Below are 18,751 nucleotides of genomic sequence, written 5' to 3'. Positions count from 1 at the left end.
GGTAAATTGCATACACTGTTTTTTCAAGTCTGAACGAATTAATGGAGGGGAGAGAGATAGTGAGTGCATAAAGATTTAAGCGAGCAAGAAGCAAACAGTTGCAATCATACCATCACTAATGCACCGGATCCCATCAAAACTACGAAGTTAAGTGTGCTTGGGCGAGAGTAGTATTAGGATGGGTGACCTCCTGGGAAATCATCGTGTTGCAACCCAATTTTATGAATATTTTATTTTTGATATACTATTTGCAAATTCTATATGTTGTTTCGGTGAGACAAATGGAAACAACGCGTCGGATTCTCGGACCATTTCCGGCACGATCGTCATGACTGAATGGGAACGGTGCAAAACTGGGCTTTTGGCATTCGTCGTGCATTGTGGGCCCAGTGATAGTATTGCATCTATCCGTGGCTGCGGCAGATCTGGAATGGAATAACTCCGCTCACGTGGGAGCTTGTGCACGTTTACCAAGGGAGGAAAGTTGCATACACCGTTCTTTTCAAATCTGAAAGAATTAATGGAGGGGAGCCAGATAGTGATTGCATAAAGATTTAAGCAAGCAAAAAGCAAACGGGTGCGATCATACCAGCAGTAATCCACCGGATCCCATCAGAACTCCGAAGTTAAGTGTGCTTGCGCGAGAGTAGTATTAGGATGGGTGACCTCCTGGGAAATCATCGTGTTGCAACCCAATTGTTTTAATATTTTATTTTTGATATATTATTTGCAAATTCCATATGTCATTTCGGCGAGACAACTGGAAAAAACGCACCGGATTCTCGGACCATTTGTGGCACGACCGTCATTACTGAATGGGAACGGTGCAAAATCGGGCTTTTGGCATTCGTCGTGCATTGTGGGCCCAGCGATAGTATTGCATCTATCCGGGGCTGCGACAGATCTGGAAAGTAATAACTCCGCTCACGTGGATGCTTGTGCACGGTTACCAAGGGAGGGAAGTTGCATACTCCATTTAAGCGAGCAAGAAGCAAACGGTTGCAATCATACCAGCACTAATCCACCGGATCCTATCAGAACTCCGAAGTAAAGCGTGCTTGGGCGAGAGTAGTATTAGGATGGTTGACCTCCTGGGAAATCCTTGTGTTGCAACCCAATTTTATTAATATTTTATTTTTGATATACTATTTGCAATTTTCATATGTCGTTTCGGCGAGACAACTGGGAACAAAGCGCCGGATACTCGTACCATTTGCGGTAGAATCGTCATTACTGAATGGGAACGGTGCAAAACCAGGCTTTCGGCATTCGTCGTGCATTGTGGGCCCCTCGATTATATTGCATCTATCCGTGGCTGCGGCAGATCTGGAAAGGATTAACTCCGCTCACGTGGAAGCTTGTCCACGTTTACCAAGGGAGGAAAGTTGCATACACCGTTTTTTCAAGTATGAAAGAATTAATGCAGGGGAGCAAGATAGTGAGTGCATTAAGATTTAAGCGAGCAAGAACCGGACGGGCGTGATCATACCAGCACTAATGCACCGGATCCCATCAGAACACCGAAGTTAAGTGTGCTTGGGCGAGAGTAGTACTAGGATGGGTGACCTCCAGGGAAGTCCACCTGTTGCACCCCAATTTTACTAATATTTTATTTTGGATATACTATTTGCAAATTCCATATGTCGTTTCGGCGAGACAACTGGAAACAATGCGCCGGATAGTCGGACCATTTGCGGCACGATCGTCATTACTGAATGGGAACGGTGCAAAACCGAGCTTTTGGCCTTCGTCGTGCATTGTGGGCCCTGCGATTGTATTGCATCTATCCGGGGCTGAGGCAGATCTGGAAACGAATAACTCCGCTCACGTGGGAGCTTGTGCACGGTTACGACGGGAGGAAAGTTGGATACACCGTTCTTTTCAAATCTGAAAGAATTAATGGAGGGGAGCAAGATAGTGAGTGCATAAAGATTTAAGCGAGCAAGAAGCGGACGGGTGCGATCATACCAGCACTAATGCATCGGATCCCATCAGAACTACGAAGTTAAGTGTGCTTGGGCCAGAGTAGTATTAGGATGGGTGACCTCCTGGGAAGTCCTCGTGTTGCACCCCAATTTTATTAATATTTTATTTTTGATATACTATTTGCAAATTCCATATGTCGTTTCGGCGAGACAACTGGAAACAACGCGCCGGATATTCGGACCATTTGCGGCACGATCGTCATTACTGAATGGGAACGGTGCAAAACCGGGCTTTTGGCATTCGTCGTGCATTGTGGGACCCGTGATAGTATTGCATCTATCCGGGGCTGCGGGAGATCTGGAAATGAATAACTCCGCTCACGTGGGAGCTAGTGCACGGTTACCAAGGGAGGAAAGTTGCATACACCGTATTTTCAATTCTCAATGTATTAAAGGAGGGGAGCAAAATAGTGAGTCCATAAAGATGTAAGCGAGCAAGAAGCAAACGGGTGCGATCATACCAGCACTAATCCACCGGATCCCATTAGAACTCCGAAATTAAGCGTGTTTGGGTGAGAAAGTATTAGGATAGGTGACCTCCTGGAAAGTCCTTGTGTTGCACCCCAATTTTATTAATATTTTATTTTTGATATACGATTTGCAAATTCCATATGTCGTTTCGGTGAGACCACAAGAAACAACGCGCCGGATACTCGGATAATTTGCAGCACGATCGTCATTACTCATTTGGAACGTTGCAAAACCGTGCTTTTGGCATTCGTCGTGCATTGTGGGCCCCGCGATAGTATTGCAACAATCCGTGGCTGCGGCAGATCTGGAAAGGAATAACTCCGCTCACGTTGGAGCTTGTGCTCGTTTACCATTGGAGGAAAGTTGCATACACCGTTTTTTCAAGTCTGAAAGAATTAATGGAGGGGAGAGAGATAGTGAGTGCATAAAGATTTAAGCGAGCAAGAAGCAAACGGTTGCAATCATACCATCACTAATGCACCGGATCGCATCAGAACTACGAAGTTAAGTGTGCTTTGGCGAGAGTAGTATTAGGATGGGTGACCTCCTGGGAAATCATCGTGTTGCAACCCAATTTTATGAATATTTTATTTTAGATATACTATTTGCAAATTCCATATGTCGTTTCGGTGAGACAACTGGAAACAACGCGTCGGATTCTCGGACCATTTGCGGCACGACCGTCATTATTGAATGGGAACGGTGGAAAACCGGGCTTTTGGCATTCGTCGTGCATTGTGTGCCCTGTGATAGTATTACATCTATCTAGGTCTGCGGCAGATCTGGAAAGGAATAACTCCTCTCACATGGGAGCTTGTGCACGGTTATCAAGGGAGGAAAGTTGCATACACCTTTTTTTCAAATCTGAAAGAATTATTGGAGGGGAGGAAGATAGTGAGTGCATAAAGATTTAAGCGAGCAAAAAGTAGACGGGTGCGATCATACCAGCACTAATGCACCGGATCCCTTTAGAACTCCGAAGTTAAGGGTGCATGGGCGAGAGTAGTACTAGGGTGGGTGACCTCCAGGAAAGTCCTCCTGTTGCACCCCAATTTTATTAATATTTTATTTTTGATATACTATTTGCAAATTCCATATGTCGTTTCGGCGAGACAACTAGAAACAACGCGCCGGATACTCGGATAATTTGCGGCACGATCGTCATTAATCAATGGGAACGGTGCAAAACCGGGCTTTTGGCATTCGTCGTGCATTGTTGGCCCCGCGATATAATTGCATCTATCCGTGGCTGCGGCAGATCTGGAAAGGAATAACTCCGCTCACGTGGGAGCTTGTGCACGTTTACCAATGGAGGTAAATTGCATACACTGTTTTTTCAAGTCTGAACGAATTAATGGAGGGGAGAGAGATAGTGAGTGCATAAAGATTTAAGCGAGCAAGAAGCAAACAGTTGCAATCATACCATCACTAATGCACCGGATCCCATCAAAACTACGAAGTTAAGTGTGCTTGGGCGAGAGTAGTATTAGGATGGGTGACCTCCTGGGAAATCATCGTGTTGCAACCCAATTTTATGAATATTTTATTTTTGATATACTATTTGCAAATTCTATATGTCGTTTCGGTGAGACAAATGGAAACAACGCGTCGGATTCTCGGACCATTTCCGGCACGATCGTCATGACTGAATGGGAACGGTGCAAAACTGGGCTTTTGGCATTCGTCGTGCATTGTGGGCCCAGTGATAGTATTGCATCTATCCGTGGCTGCGGCAGATCTGGAATGGAATAACTCCGCTCACGTGGGAGCTTGTGCACGTTTACCAAGGGAGGAAAGTTGCATACACCGTTCTTTTCAAATCTGAAAGAATTAATGGAGGGGAGCCAGATAGTGAGTGCATAAAGATTTAAGCAAGCAAAAAGCAAACGGGTGCGATCATACCAGCAGTAATCCACCGGATCCCATCAGAACTCCAAAGTTAAGTGTGCTTGCGCGAGAGTAGTATTAGGATGGGTGACCTCCTGGGAAATCATCGTGTTGCAACCCAATTGTTTTAATATTTTATTTTTGATATATTATTTGCAAATTCCATATGTCATTTCGGCGAGACAACTGGAAAAAACGCACCGGATTCTCGGACCATTTGTGGCACGACCGTCATTACTGAATGGGAACGGTGCAAAATCGGGCTTTTGGCATTCGTCGTGCATTGTGGGCCCAGCGATAGTATTGCATCTATCCGGGGCTGCGACAGATCTGGAAAGTAATAACTCCGCTCACGTGGATGCTTGTGCACGGTTACCAAGGGAGGGAAGTTGCATACTCCATTTAAGCGAGCAAGAAGCAAACGGTTGCAATCATACCAGCACTAATCCACCGGATCCTATCAGAACTCCGAAGTAAAGCGTGCTTGGGCGAGAGTAGTATTAGGATGGTTGACCTCCTGGGAAATCCTTGTGTTGCAACCCAATTTTATTAATATTTTATTTTTGATATACTATTTGCAATTTTCATATGTCGTTTCGGCGAGACAACTGGGAACAAAGCGCCGGATACTCGTACCATTTGCGGTAGAATCGTCATTACTGAATGGGAACGGTGCAAAACCAGGCTTTCGGCATTCGTCGTGCATTGTGGGCCCCTCGATTATATTGCATCTATCCGTGGCTGCGGCAGATCTGAAAAGGATTAACTCCGCTCACATGGAAGCTTGTCCACGTTTACCAAGGGAGGAAAGTTGCATACACCGTTTTTTCAAGTATGAAAGAATTAATGCAGGGGAGCAAGATAGTGAGTGCATTAAGATTTAAGCGAGCAAGAACCGGACGGGCGTGATCATACCAGCACTAATGCACCGGATCCCATCAGAACACCGAAGTTAAGTGTGCTTGGGCGAGAGTAGTACTAGGATGGGTGACCTCCAGGGAAGTCCACCTGTTGCACCCCAATTTTACTAATATTTTATTTTGGATATACTATTTGCAAATTCCATATGTCGTTTCGGCGAGACAACTGGAAACAATGCGCCGGATAGTCGGACCATTTGCGGCACGATCGTCATTACTGAATGGGAACGGTGCAAAACCGAGCTTTTGGCCTTCGTCGTGCATTGTGGGCCCTGCGATTGTATTGCATCTATCCGGGGCTGAGGCAGATCTGGAAACGAATAACTCCGCTCACGTGGGAGCTTGTGCACGGTTACCAAGGGAGGAAAGTTGCATACACAGTTTTCTCATGTCTGAAAGTATTAATGGAGGGGAGCAAGATAATGAGTGTATAAAGATTCAAGCAAGCAAGAAACAAACGGGTATAATCATACCAGCACTAATCCAACGGATCCCATCAGAACCCCGAAGTTAAGTGTGCTTGGTCGAGAGTAGTATTAGGATGGGTGACCTCCTGGGAAATCATCGTTTTGCAACCCAAATATTTTATTTTTGATATATTATTTGCAAATTCCTTATGTCGTTTCGGCGAGAAAACTGGAAACAACGCGCTGGATACTCGGACCATTTGCGACACGATCGTCATTTCTGAATGGGAACGGTGCAAAGCAGGGCTTTTGGCATTCGTCGTGCATTGTGGGCCCCGTGATAGTGTTGCATCTATCCGGGGTTGCGGCAGATCTGGAAAGGAATAACTCCGCTCACGTGGGAGCTTGTGCACGGTTACGAATGGAGGAAAATTGGATACACCGTTTTTTCAAGGCTGAAAGAATTAATGGAGGAGAGCAAGATAGTAAGTTGATGAACTTACAATTTATCTATAATTTTTGAGGACTTTAGCATGGATTTTTATGCCGGTTTTATTAATTTTTGCCTTAATTTAGCTTAATGCTAAGAATAGGTTCAGGGATAATCAATCCAAGAGAAGGAAGGAAAAAGGCAAGAAAAGAAGGTTCAAAAAGACCAATTTCAGTCCAGCCCGGTCATGGAAGCAAGAGAGAGCACTTCGGCCCAAAAAGAGCAAGTGAATTCCTTGAGAAAACCCCAGAAAATAAAGCCTAGCTATGAGGAGAATTCGGCCCAGCAAGGAAGGCCCATTTTTAGCCCAAATAACAGCCTAGAGTGTAGCCCACATGAGCTCAAAAGCAAGCTAAGTTGTAGCCCAAATAGCAGCCCAAAGGGAGCTAGGGGCGGCAACTTCTAGGAGTTTCTTGAAGAGAAGGAGGGAGCACTCTAGAAGGTTCATGAGGGGTGTAATACACCCCATTCTAGAGGCTTCAAGAAGGGGCAAGAGCCCCCTTGAAAAACTATATAAGGAGGCCTCTAGGAGGGGAGAAAGTTGTTCAATTGCTTGAGAGAAAGGCTCTCCCACTCTTAGAGGTTCAGCCACCTTGAGAGAAGAGAAGAGAAGAAGGCTAGGCGCAAGGAAGAAGAAGAAGAAGGGCTGAAGGAAGTTCAAGACAAGCAAGCTAGAAGAAGAAGGTGAGTTCGAATTGAGGGATTGTGATTCAAAGATTTTTTGTAATAAATCATTTGTAGTTTCATTCTCTTTTGATTTGAATTCAGTTTCTTAGTTATATGTTCTTTCTTCTTTCTCCTTGTTTCCATTCTTCCTTGATGTATTTCAGCTTGTAAAATTTCAGTTCAGCAATCTAATTCTTTTTGATTCATTCAAATGATCATGCATTGTACTTGAAGTTTCTTGAATAAGGGTGTGATTGCAGATCAATTCGGCCAACTAACCTTCAAAACTCAGATCTGAATTCTCAGATCTGAGATTGCAAGATCTGAATTGCTTGAAAGAGAATTCAGATCTGCAAATTTCAGATTGGGCGAATTAATCTACAGCTTGGAATTCCTAGAGTGCTTGAGAGAGACTCTAGGAATTCAGATCTACTATTCAAGAACTGAATTGAGTGCAAGGTTAGAGATAACTTGCACAATTCAGTTGGTGATCAATTCAGATTTGAATTGATGCCTTAGAAGTGTTTGAAGAAATGCATGCATGGGGATTAGATTCTTGCTAGAGATAGAAGAACCGTCACTCATGCATAGGATGAACATGCGCTTGAGAGAGGCTGTTCATGACCTTGGGGTTTCACCAAACCAAGGCTCAATCATGATTCATTCGAATGATCCAAATTGATAGATTGCTGAATTCTGAGATTGACATTTACTGCTTACTCTTCTAACCTGAATTGAAGGCAATTGGACCAATGATTTAGATAGATTTTAATTTAGGATTTCTTAGCTTTCATTAGAGTTTTGATTTATTTGTTGATCAGATAAGAAATGTTCAATTTAGTATTGGTAATTGTTTCCTAAATCCTCGTGGGAACGATACTTCACTCACTACTTTATTACTTGAACGGCTAGTGCACTTGCTAGTGTCACAATGAGCCACACATCAAGTTTTTGGCGCCGTTGCCGGGGATTTAGAGAAGCAATATTAGGAAACATTGAGCATTCTTAATCTGATCTCATTCAGCATTGCATTCATAGTTGGGTTAATTTGCTAACTTTTTCATTTCAGCTTGGACTGCAACTGCTGTACTCATGTAGTTATGTTTCTTCTTTCTTAAGTAGATTACTCTCTTTTTCTGGTTTCAGTTTCATTTTAATAAAGGCATATTTGATTTCTATTCAATCTTGATGTTGTTCCCTTCAAAAATAAAAAAAAAAAAAAAGAAAAAAAAATTTCACAAAAAACATGAGTGTTGCAGATCTGAGTTGCATTCGGCACTCAGATCTGCAGATTTCAGATCTGCAGCACTCAGCCGAAAAGAGTTGCTTGTGTTTCAGACTTTATTTTTTTTTTTTTTCTTTCTTTCATTACAAAATGAAAAAAACAAATTAAAAAAAACAAAGGGGAGATCTTTTGAACAATAAGAGGAGCAATTGAGAATTCGGATCAGAACTCAGATCTGAGTTCAGATCTGAATTCTGCTACAGCAGATCTGCAACAGTTCAGATCTGAGTTCCTCTGAACTCAGACCTGAACTGATGCAATTTTGAGGGGAATTGGGTGTCATCACCACCCCAATTCACCCTAGGGCACTTCTGCTATTCCCCAAAAACAATTTGGTAGCAATAACTGAAGGTAAGGCAATTGAGAATTCAGATCCAAACTCAGACTTGAGTTCAGATCTGAATTCTGCTGTTACAGATCTGCTCAGTTCAGATCTGAATTCCTCTGAACTCAGATCTGAACCGATGCAAGTTTGAGGTGAATTGGGTGCCATCACTACCCCAATCCACCCTAGGATACATCCAACCTGCCTCAAGGGTGAATGGATAGCAAGGAATGAGAGAAATTCAAATCTGAAATTCAGTTGATATGATGTGAGGACTGAACTGATACAGAGCATACTATGAATTCTGGGTGGACTGAATTCTTGGCTTTACCCACTTGTAACCGAGCTACATTAGCTAAGGAGGTGTATGTTTGGATTGAATAATTGTTATGCCTCAGATATTTAAGAAAAATTAGCACTTTCCAAGTATTTCTTTTAGCATTCAGATCTGTAGCAGGGCTGCTATAGTGCAACAGTTAGCAGACCTGATTTCAGATTTCTACAAAAGTTGTATGGGCCGAATAGCTTGCAATACCAAACATTGCAGACCCAATTTTCAGGTCTTAGCAAGTGTTTGATATGCATCAGCTATACAGGTTTGAGCTTCAATTGTAGAGTTTTTAACCCAAGCCTAACTCAGGACTGGTTTTAGTTTATTTCAGATCCTTTTAAATTTTTTTTTTAGATCAGATCTGATTTCAGCCCTAAAGCATCACAGAATTGATTCCAACCTTAATGGATGTATATTGTAGTGTATACCAATGAGTGTGTATGAGATATCCAGCTCAGATCTGAATTATTATTTATTAATTTCTCTAGACTAACAATACCAAAGACTTGTAGATCTGAACTCAGATCTAAATTGGGTCTGAATTCAGATGTTGCAATCGATGGATGTAGATAAAGGAACCTTGAATAAGATGATTGGTTTAAATCTGCTTTTAGTATAATCGGCTTCATTTATTCATGATAGGATGTAGGTTTTGTATTCCAATACTTCACTTTACATTTTCAGTGTGATAGGATTAGTTATTTATTTTCTTTTGTGAATATTGGCATTTTTATTGCTTTGACTTTAACAGTTTATGACAAGCAGACCTGAACTGGAAGAGATCCTTTACGACCCAGAGATTGAACGGACTCTCCGTGTCCGTTTGAGAGTTGCTAAGCAAGTCAGACAAGAAGCACAAGAAATGGCTGAACAAAGAACTATGATGGATTATGCCAAGCCTACCCTCACCGGGACTGTCTCCAGCATTATCAGGCCAACTATTGCTGCCAATAACTTCGAAATTAAACCGGCCATAATCCAAATGATACAAAATACGGTTCAGTTTTGTGGTATGGCCCATGAGGATCCGAATGCCCATATTGCTAACTTCTTGGAAATCTGTGACACCTTCAAACACAATGGGTTAAGTGATGATGCCATCCGGCTGAGGTTATTCCCATTTTCTTTGAAGGATAAAGCCAAAGCTTGGTTGAACTCATTACCGGCAGGATCTATAGCCACATGGGACGAAATGGCCAGCCATTTTCTCTCTAAATATTTTCCCCCTTCTAAAACTGCTAAAATGAGGAATGACATCACTACTTTTTTCCAGCAAGAGGGGGAATCTCTCTATGAGTCCTGGGAACGTTACAAGGAGCTACTAAGGAGGGTTCCTCACCATGGCCTTCCGATTTGGCTGCAGGTGCAAACATTTTATAATGGTCTGACCGATTCAAACAAGACCATCTTAGATGCAGCAGCTGGGGGCTCCATAAACAATAAGACTCCCGAGGTTGCCCATGCACTCATCGAGGAGATGGCAGCCAATAACTACCAATGGCATTCAGAAAGGACACCAGTTAGAAAGCAGCATGGCCTTCATAATGTGGATACATACACAGCTCTCTCTGCACAAATAGGAGCACTTAGCAAAAAATTTGATGAGATGCAGATGGAAGCTATGCATATACAGTATGATAAGTGTGGGGGAGGCCATGATAGCACTGAATTCCAAGTTGGCAGTCAAATTTTTCAGTCCACAGAACAAGTAGACTTTGTTGGCAACTTTACAAGACAGCCAGGAAATCAGTACCATCATGCCCATAACCCCGGATGGAGAGGCCACCTGAATCAGCATGCACCTAAGCCTTTCCACCAAAACTTCTATCAGCCGGAACCAAAATCTAACTTGGAGGAGCTGATGACCAAGTTCATAGCTAGTGCGGAAAATAGATTTCAGAAAAATGAAACATCGATAAGGAACTTGGAAACTCAGGTTGGGCAGCTGGCACAGATGATTTCAGAAAGGGCTCCGGGTACCTTACCTAGTAACACCATGGTAAACCCAAGGGAACAAGAGGCTGTTGGGAGAATTCCCAATTCAGATACTTAGTCATAAACTGTCTTACTTGCTTTTTGTTTTTATTTTTCATAGCATTTAAGTTTAGTTAGTTTTTCTTAGAATTTAATTGAATAAAGATACTGATCTCCTCTTCTAGTTTGCAAGTGATTTCTAGCAGAAGAAGTTTTCCACCGACAACATATTGCAGAATTTAAGAATGATCTTCAGGGAAGTCCTCTAAATACCTCCTATTACTTGATGATGCTCTTGCTAGTTTTATTGTTACTGCCTAACACTACGAACATTGAGGACAATGTTCATCTTAAGTGTGGGGGAGTGAGCCCGAGGCTAGGGTATGGGGGCTGAAACCATGCACCCCAACACACATATGCAGGCAATGACATAACCAAAAAAAAAAAAAAAAAAAAAAAAAAAAAAAAAAAAAAAGACTGGAACCCCTCAAGTTCATTACTATTTATTTGATGATTTTTTAAGAAGGAATTCAATGAGTTGAGGGAGACTGATGTACTTGTTAAGTTTTTATTCTTGTGAATGACCCAATTTGATTTATGCAGGAGAAAAGGGGAGCTGAATATGCCTTTCAGCATGACTAGCCCTAACTTCCTTCATGTGTATGGAAGCCCTTGATTTCATTGTTAATGGTCAAGAGAGCTAGTGCACATCTGAAGTGCTAACTCTTGAGGTTCAATAATTGCAAAGAAGGACAAAAGCCCAAATTGACTCCGCTATTCTGAGCTGAATAGTAAAACTAGCAGCTTAGAACATGAGTCCTATTTACCTACCTCAAACAAGTGACCAGTGTGAGATGGAGCATAAGATGCACTCACACCAAAAAAAAAAAAAAAAAGTGTGAGATGGAGCATAAAATGCACTCACACCGAAAAGAAAAAAAAAAAAAAAAAAAAAAAAAAAAAAAAAGGTGAGATGGAGCATAAAATGCACTCACCCTTAGAAATAAGTAATTGTGGTGACAACCGAGGTTCAAAGGGGCACTCTAAAGTTGAACTCTCATAGAGATTTAGTTATAGATGTGAAACTTAGTGAAATTTGATTATTAACCTTGACAATTAAGGAGCTGATTTATATATGAATTAGGAGTGAAGGCTAGACTATGATGAAATTCATATTCTCCTTTCCTCGGATCTGATACATATCTTAAATGGTAATTTACAAGAATAAGAGTTGAGCACTTACAAAAGTTCCCCGACTACTCAATACATTTCTATCTTAAAAAGTTCACCAGGTAAATGGGGAGAACAGAAGGGGGGAATGTTAAGTTTATGGGTGATGTCTTTGCTTGAGGACAAGCAAAAGCTTAAGTGTGGGGGTATTTGATGAACTTACAATTTATCTATAATTTTTGAGGACTTTAGCATGGATTTTTATGCCGGTTTTATTAATTTTTGCCTTAATTTAGCTTAATGCTAAGAATAGGTTCAGGGATAATCAATCCAAGAGAAGGAAGGAAAAAGGCAAGAAAAGAAGGTTCAAAAAGACCAATTTCAGTCCAGCCCGGTCATGGAAGCAAGAGAGAGCACTTCGGCCCAAAAAGAGCAAGTGAATTCCTTGAGAAAACCCCAGAAAATAAAGCCTAGCTATGAGGAGAATTCGGCCCAGCAAGGAAGGCCCATTTTTAGCCCAAATAACAGCCTAGAGTGTAGCCCACATGAGCTCAAAAGCAAGCTAAGTTGTAGCCCAAATAGCAGCCCAAAGGGAGCTAGGGGCGGCAACTTCTAGGAGTTTCTTGAAGAGAAGGAGGGAGCACTCTAGAAGGTTCATGAGGGGTGTAATACACCCCATTCTAGAGGCTTCAAGAAGGGGCAAGAGCCCCCTTGAAAAACTATATAAGGAGGCCTCTAGGAGGGGAGAAAGTTGTTCAATTGCTTGAGAGAAAGGCTCTCCCACTCTTAGAGGTTCAGCCACCTTGAGAGAAGAGAAGAGAAGAAGGCTAGGCGCAAGGAAGAAGAAGAAGAAGGGCTGAAGGAAGTTCAAGACAAGCAAGCTAGAAGAAGAAGGTGAGTTCGAATTGAGGGATTGTGATTCAAAGATTTTTTGTAATAAATCATTTGTAGTTTCATTCTCTTTTGATTTGAATTCAGTTTCTTAGTTATATGTTCTTTCTTCTTTCTCCTTGTTTCCATTCTTCCTTGATGTATTTCAGCTTGTAAAATTTCAGTTCAGCAATCTAATTCTTTTTGATTCATTCAAATGATCATGCATTGTACTTGAAGTTTCTTGAATAAGGGTGTGATTGCAGATCAATTCGGCCAACTAACCTTCAAAACTCAGATCTGAATTCTCAGATCTGAGATTGCAAGATCTGAATTGCTTGAAAGAGAATTCAGATCTGCAAATTTCAGATTGGGCGAATTAATCTACAGCTTGGAATTCCTAGAGTGCTTGAGAGAGACTCTAGGAATTCAGATCTACTATTCAAGAACTGAATTGAGTGCAAGGTTAGAGATAACTTGCACAATTCAGTTGGTGATCAATTCAGATTTGAATTGATGCCTTAGAAGTGTTTGAAGAAATGCATGCATGGGGATTAGATTCTTGCTAGAGATAGAAGAACCGTCACTCATGCATAGGATGAACATGCGCTTGAGAGAGGCTGTTCATGACCTTGGGGTTTCACCAAACCAAGGCTCAATCATGATTCATTCGAATGATCCAAATTGATAGATTGCTGAATTCTGAGATTGACATTTACTGCTTACTCTTCTAACCTGAATTGAAGGCAATTGGACCAATGATTTAGATAGATTTTAATTTAGGATTTCTTAGCTTTCATTAGAGTTTTGATTTATTTGTTGATCAGATAAGAAATGTTCAATTTAGTATTGGTAATTGTTTCCTAAATCCTCGTGGGAACGATACTTCACTCACTACTTTATTACTTGAACGGCTAGTGCACTTGCTAGTGTCACAATGAGCCACACATCATAAGTACATAAAGATTTAAGCGAGCAAGAAGCAAACGGGTCCGATCATTCCAGCACTAATCCACCGGATCCCATAAGAACTCTGAAGTTAAGTGTGCTTGGGCGATAGTAGTATTAGGATGGCTGACCTCCTCGGAAGTCCTTGTGTTGCAACCCAATTTTATTAATATTTTATTTTTGATATAGTATTTGCAAATTCCATATGTGGTTTCGGCGAGACAACTGGAAACAACGCACCGGATACTCGAACCATTTGAGGTACGATCGTCATTACTGAATGGGAACGGTGCAAAACTGGGCTTTTGGCATTCTACGTGCATTGTGGGCCCCGTGCTTGTATTGCGTCTATCCATGGTTTCGGCAGATCTGGAAAGGAATAACTCCGCTCATGTGGGAGCTTGTGCACGTTTACCAAGGGAGGGAAGTTGCATACACCATTTTTTCAAGTCTGAAAGAATTAATGGAGGGGAGCAAGATAGTGAGTGCATAAAGATTTAAGCGAGCAAGTAGCAAACGGTTGCAATCATACCAGCACTAATCCACTGGATCCTATCAGAACTCCGAAGTTAAGCGTGCTTGGGCGAGAGTAGTATTAGGATGGTTGACCTCCTAGGAAATCCTTGTGTTGCAACCAAATTTTATTAATATTTTATTTTTGATATACTATTTGCAAATTCCATATGTCGTTTCGGCGAGACAACTGGAAACAACGCGCCGGATACTCGGACCATTTGCGGTAGGATCGTCATTACTGAATGGGAACGGTGCAAACCAGGCTTTCGGCATTTGTCGTGCATTGTGGGCCCCTCGATTGTATTGCATCTATCCGTGGCTGCGGCAGATCTGGAAAGGAATAACTCCGCTCACGTGGAAGCTTGTCCACGTTTACCAAGGGAGGAAAGTTGGATACACCATTTTTTCAAGTATGAAAGAATTAATGGAGGGGAGCAAGATAGTGAGTGCATTAAGATTTAAGCGAGCAAGAAGCGGACGGGTGCGAACATACCAGCACTAATGCACCGGATCCCATCAGAACTCCGAAGTTAAGTGTGCTTGGGTGAGAGTAGTTCTAGGATGGGTGACCTCCAGGGAAGTCCACCTGTTGCATCCCAATTTTACTAATATTTTATTTTTGATATACTATTTGCAAATTCCATATGTCGTTTCGGCGAGACAACTGGAAACAATGCGCCGGATAGTCGGACCATTTGCGGCACGATCGTCATTACTGAATGGGAACGGTGCAAAACTGAGCTTTTGGCCTTCGTCGTGCATTGTGGGCCCTGCGATGGTATTGCATCTATCCGGGGCTGCGGCAGATCTGGAAAGGAATAACTCCGCTCACGTGGGAGCCTGTGCACGGTTACCAAGGGAGGAAAGTTGCATACACCATTTTCTCATGTCTGAAAGTATTAATGGAGGGGAGCAAGATGATGAGTGCATAAAGATTTAAGCAAGCAAGAAGCAAACGGGTATAATCATACCAGCACTAATCCACCGGATCCCATCAGAACTCTGAAGTTAAGCGTGCTTGGGCGATAGTAGTATTAGGATGGCTGGCCTCCTGGAAATCCTTGTGTTGGAACCCAATTTTATTAATATTTTATTTTTTAAATACTATTTGCAAATTCCATATGTCGTTTCGGTGAGACAACTGGAAACAACGCGTCGGATTCTTGGACCATTTGCGGCACGACCGTCATTACTGAATGGGAACGGTGCAAAGCCGGGCTTTTGGCATTCGTCGTGCATTGTGGGCCCCGCGATAGTATTGCATCTATCCGTGGCAGTGGCTGATCTAGAAAGGAATAACTCCGCTCACGTGGGAGCTTGTGCACGTTTACCAAGGGAGGAAAGTTGCATACACCGTTCTTTTCAAATCTGAAAGTATTAATGAAGGGAGCAAGATAGTGAGTGCATAAAGATTTAAGCGAGCAAGAAGCGGACGGGTGCGATCATACCAGCACTAATGCACCGGATCCCATCAGAACTCCGAAGTTAAGTGTGCTTGGGCGAGAGTAGTATTAGGATGGGTGACCTCCTGGGAAGTCCTCGTGTTGCACCCCAATTTTTTTAATATTTTATTTTTGATATACTATTTGCAAATTCCATATGCCGTTTTGGCGAGACAACTGGAAACAACGCACCGGATATTCGGACCATTTGCGGCACGATCGTCATTACTGAATGGGAACGATGCAAAACCGGGCTTTTGGCATTCGTCGTGCATTGTGGGCCCCTTGATAGTATTGCATCTATCCGGGGCAGCGGCAGATCTGAAAACGAATAACTCCGCTCACGTGGGAGCTTGTGCACGGTTACCAAGGGAGGAAAGTTGCATACACCGTATTTTCAAGTCAGAATGTATTAAAGGAGGGGAGCAAGATAGTGAGTGCATAAAGATGTAAGCGAGCAAGAAGCAAACTGGTACGATCATACCAGCACTAATCCACCGGATCCCATTAGAACTCCGAAGTTAAGCGTGTTTGGGTGAAAAAGTGTTAGGATGGGTGACCTCCTGGGAAGTCCTTGTGTTGCACCCCAATTTTATTAATATTTTATTTTTGATATACTATTTGCAAATTCCATATGTCGTTCCAGTGAGACAACTGGAAACAACGCGTCGGATTCTCGGACCATTTGCGGCACGACCGTCATTTCTGAATGGGAACGGTGCAAAACCGGGCTTTTGGCATTCGTCGTGCATTGTGGGCCCCGCGATAGTATTGCATCTATCCGTGGCAGTGGCAGATCTAGAAAGGAATAACTCCGCTCACGTGGGAGCTTGTGCACGTTTACCAAGGGAGGAAAGTTGCATACACCGTTCTTTTCAAATCTGAAAGATTTAATGAAGGGAGCAAGATAGTGAGTGCATAAAGATTTAAGCGAGCAAGAAGCGGACTGGTGCGATCATACCAGCACTAATGCACCGGATCCCATCAGAACTCCGAAGTTAAGTGTGCTTGGGCGACAGTAGTATTAGGATGGGTGACCTCCTGGGAAGTCCTCGTGTTGCACCCCAATCTTATTAATATTTTATTTTTGATATACTATTTGCAAATTCCATTTGTCGTTTTGGCGAGACAACTGGAAACAACGCGCCGGATTCTCGGACCATTTGCGACACGACCGTCATTACTGAATGGGAACGGGGCAAAATCGGGCTTTTGGCATTCGTCGTGCATTGTGGGCCCCGCGATAGTATTGCATCTATCTGGGGCTGCGGCAGATCTGGAAAGGAATAACTCCTCTCACATGGGAGCTTGTGCACGGTTACCAAGGGAGGAAAGTTGCATACACCATTTTTTCAAATCTGAAACAATTATTGGAGGGCAGCAAGATAGTGAGTGCATAAAGAATTAAGCGAGCAAAAAGTAGACGGGTGCGATCATTCCTGCACTAATGCACCGGATCCCATCAGAACACCGAAGTTAAAGGTGCATGGGCGAAAGTAGTACTAGGATGGTTGACCTCCTGGGAAGTCCTCGTGTTGCACCCCAATTTTCTTAATATTTTATCTTTGATATACTATTTGCAAATTCAATATGTCGTTTCGGCGAGACAACTGGAAACAACGCGCCGGATACTCGGACCATTTGCGGTACCATCGTCATTACTGAATGGGAACGGTGCAAAACTTGGCTTTTGGCATTCTACGTGCATTGTGGGCCCCGCGCTTGTATTGCGTCTATCCGTGGTTGCGGCAGATCTGGAAAGGAATAACTCCGCTCATGTGGGAGCTTGTGCATGTTTACCAAGGGAGGGAAGTTGCATACACCATTTTTTCAAGTCTGAAAGAATTAATGGAGGGGAGCAAGATAGTGAGTGCATAAAGATTTAAGCGAGCAAGTAGCAAACGGTTGCAATCATACCAGCACTAATCCACCGGATCCTATCAGAACTCCGAAGTTAAGCGTGCTTGGGCGAGAGTAGTATTAGGATGGTTGACCTCCTGGGAAATCCTTGTGTTGCAACCCAATTTTATTAATATTTTATTTTTGATATACTATTTGCAAATTCCATATGTCGTTTCGGCGAGACAACTGGAAACAACGCGCCGGATACTCGGACCATTTACGGTAGGATCGTCATTACTGAATGGGAACGGTGCAAACCAGGCTTTCGGCATTTGTCGTGCATTGCGGGCCCCTCGATTGTATTGCATCTATCCGTGGCTGCGGCAGATCTGGAAAGGAAAAACTCCGCTCACGTGGAAGCTTGTCCACGTTTACCAAGGGAGGAAAGTTGCATACACCATTTTTTCAAGTATGAAAGAATTAATGGAGGGGAGCAAGATAGTGAGTGCATTAAGATTTAAGCGAGCAAGAAGCGGACGGGTGCGATCATACCAGCACTAATGCACCGGATCCCATCAGAACTCCGAAGTTAAGTGTGCTTGGGCGAGAGTAGTACTAGGATGGGTGACCTCCAGGGAAGTCCACCTGTTGCATCCCAATTTTACTAATATTTTATTTTTGATATACTATTTGCAAATTCCATATGTCGTTTCGGCGAGACAACTGGAAACAATGCGCCGGATAGTCGGACCATTTGCGGCACGATCGTCATTACTGAATGGGAACGGTGCAAAACCGAGCTTTTGGCCTTCGTCGTGCATTGTGGGCCCTGCGATGGTATTGCATCTATCCGGGGCTGCGGCAGATCTGGAAAGGAATAACTCCGCTCACGTGGGAGCTTGTGCACGTTTACCAAGGGAGGAAAGTTGCATACACCGTTCTTTTCAAATCTGAAAGAATTAATGAATGGAGCAAGATAGTGAGTGCATAAAGATTTAAGCGTGCAAGAAGCGGACGGGTGCGATCATACCAGCACTAATGCACCGGATCCCATCAGAACTCTGAAGTTAAGTGTGCTTGGGCGAGAGTAGTAGTAGGATGGGTGACCTCCAGGGAAGTCCACCTGTTGCATCCCAATTTTACTAATATTTTATTTTTGATATACTATTTGCGAATTCCATATGTCGTTTCGGCGAGACAACTGGAAACAATGCGCCGGATA

At 42.9% G+C, this 18,751-nt stretch overlaps 7 non-coding genes and 18 pseudogenes across 7 annotated transcripts; 24 read left to right on the top strand and 1 right to left on the bottom strand.

Moving 5' to 3' along the window:
* The first annotated feature begins 96 nt into the window (after positions 1 to 96).
* Positions 97 to 215, top strand: LOC148856020 (5S ribosomal RNA; annotated as a pseudogene).
* Positions 216 to 575: 360 nt separating this feature from the next.
* Positions 576 to 694, top strand: LOC148856019 (5S ribosomal RNA; annotated as a pseudogene).
* A 303-nt stretch (positions 695 to 997) lies between these two features.
* On the top strand, positions 998 to 1,116 carry LOC148856018 (5S ribosomal RNA). The gene has a single exon (XR_016098162.1). It is a non-coding gene; the product is annotated as a 5S ribosomal RNA (ribosomal RNA).
* Positions 1,117 to 1,475: 359 nt separating this feature from the next.
* On the top strand, positions 1,476 to 1,594 carry LOC148856017 (5S ribosomal RNA; annotated as a pseudogene).
* Positions 1,595 to 1,954: 360 nt separating this feature from the next.
* On the top strand, positions 1,955 to 2,073 carry LOC148856016 (5S ribosomal RNA; annotated as a pseudogene).
* Positions 2,074 to 2,432: 359 nt separating this feature from the next.
* Positions 2,433 to 2,550, top strand: LOC148856015 (5S ribosomal RNA; annotated as a pseudogene).
* A 359-nt stretch (positions 2,551 to 2,909) lies between these two features.
* On the top strand, positions 2,910 to 3,028 carry LOC148856014 (5S ribosomal RNA; annotated as a pseudogene).
* A 359-nt stretch (positions 3,029 to 3,387) lies between these two features.
* LOC148856013 (5S ribosomal RNA) lies at positions 3,388 to 3,506 on the top strand (annotated as a pseudogene).
* Positions 3,507 to 3,865: 359 nt separating this feature from the next.
* On the top strand, positions 3,866 to 3,984 carry LOC148856012 (5S ribosomal RNA; annotated as a pseudogene).
* A 360-nt stretch (positions 3,985 to 4,344) lies between these two features.
* Positions 4,345 to 4,463, top strand: LOC148856011 (5S ribosomal RNA; annotated as a pseudogene).
* A 303-nt stretch (positions 4,464 to 4,766) lies between these two features.
* Positions 4,767 to 4,885, top strand: LOC148856010 (5S ribosomal RNA). The gene has a single exon (XR_016098161.1). It is a non-coding gene; the product is annotated as a 5S ribosomal RNA (ribosomal RNA).
* Positions 4,886 to 5,244: 359 nt separating this feature from the next.
* On the top strand, positions 5,245 to 5,363 carry LOC148856009 (5S ribosomal RNA; annotated as a pseudogene).
* A 359-nt stretch (positions 5,364 to 5,722) lies between these two features.
* On the top strand, positions 5,723 to 5,841 carry LOC148856008 (5S ribosomal RNA; annotated as a pseudogene).
* Positions 5,842 to 10,007: 4,166 nt separating this feature from the next.
* Positions 10,008 to 10,114, bottom strand: LOC148856007 (small nucleolar RNA R71). Its single transcript, XR_016095300.1, has one exon. It is a non-coding gene; the product is annotated as a small nucleolar RNA R71 (small nucleolar RNA).
* A 3,655-nt stretch (positions 10,115 to 13,769) lies between these two features.
* Positions 13,770 to 13,888, top strand: LOC148856006 (5S ribosomal RNA; annotated as a pseudogene).
* Positions 13,889 to 14,247: 359 nt separating this feature from the next.
* LOC148856005 (5S ribosomal RNA) lies at positions 14,248 to 14,366 on the top strand (annotated as a pseudogene).
* A 358-nt stretch (positions 14,367 to 14,724) lies between these two features.
* LOC148856004 (5S ribosomal RNA) lies at positions 14,725 to 14,843 on the top strand (annotated as a pseudogene).
* Positions 14,844 to 15,202: 359 nt separating this feature from the next.
* Positions 15,203 to 15,320, top strand: LOC148856003 (5S ribosomal RNA; annotated as a pseudogene).
* A 359-nt stretch (positions 15,321 to 15,679) lies between these two features.
* LOC148856002 (5S ribosomal RNA) lies at positions 15,680 to 15,798 on the top strand. Its single transcript, XR_016096253.1, has one exon. It is a non-coding gene; the product is annotated as a 5S ribosomal RNA (ribosomal RNA).
* Positions 15,799 to 16,157: 359 nt separating this feature from the next.
* Positions 16,158 to 16,275, top strand: LOC148856001 (5S ribosomal RNA; annotated as a pseudogene).
* Positions 16,276 to 16,634: 359 nt separating this feature from the next.
* LOC148856000 (5S ribosomal RNA) lies at positions 16,635 to 16,753 on the top strand. Its single transcript, XR_016098084.1, has one exon. It is a non-coding gene; the product is annotated as a 5S ribosomal RNA (ribosomal RNA).
* Positions 16,754 to 17,112: 359 nt separating this feature from the next.
* On the top strand, positions 17,113 to 17,231 carry LOC148855999 (5S ribosomal RNA; annotated as a pseudogene).
* A 359-nt stretch (positions 17,232 to 17,590) lies between these two features.
* LOC148855998 (5S ribosomal RNA) lies at positions 17,591 to 17,709 on the top strand. The gene has a single exon (XR_016097806.1). It is a non-coding gene; the product is annotated as a 5S ribosomal RNA (ribosomal RNA).
* Positions 17,710 to 18,067: 358 nt separating this feature from the next.
* LOC148855997 (5S ribosomal RNA) lies at positions 18,068 to 18,186 on the top strand. Its single transcript, XR_016097623.1, has one exon. It is a non-coding gene; the product is annotated as a 5S ribosomal RNA (ribosomal RNA).
* Positions 18,187 to 18,545: 359 nt separating this feature from the next.
* On the top strand, positions 18,546 to 18,664 carry LOC148855996 (5S ribosomal RNA; annotated as a pseudogene).
* Positions 18,665 to 18,751: the final 87 nt, after the last annotated feature.

This window comes from Nelumbo lutea, chromosome 4 (genome assembly GCF_056320005.1).
Source record: "Nelumbo lutea isolate HS-2025 chromosome 4, American lotus-T2T, whole genome shotgun sequence".
Classification (NCBI taxonomy): Eukaryota; Viridiplantae; Streptophyta; class Magnoliopsida; order Proteales; family Nelumbonaceae; genus Nelumbo; species Nelumbo lutea.
The sequence above is the reverse complement of the archived record's forward strand: the minus strand, read 5'-3'. Positions and strand labels throughout refer to the sequence as shown.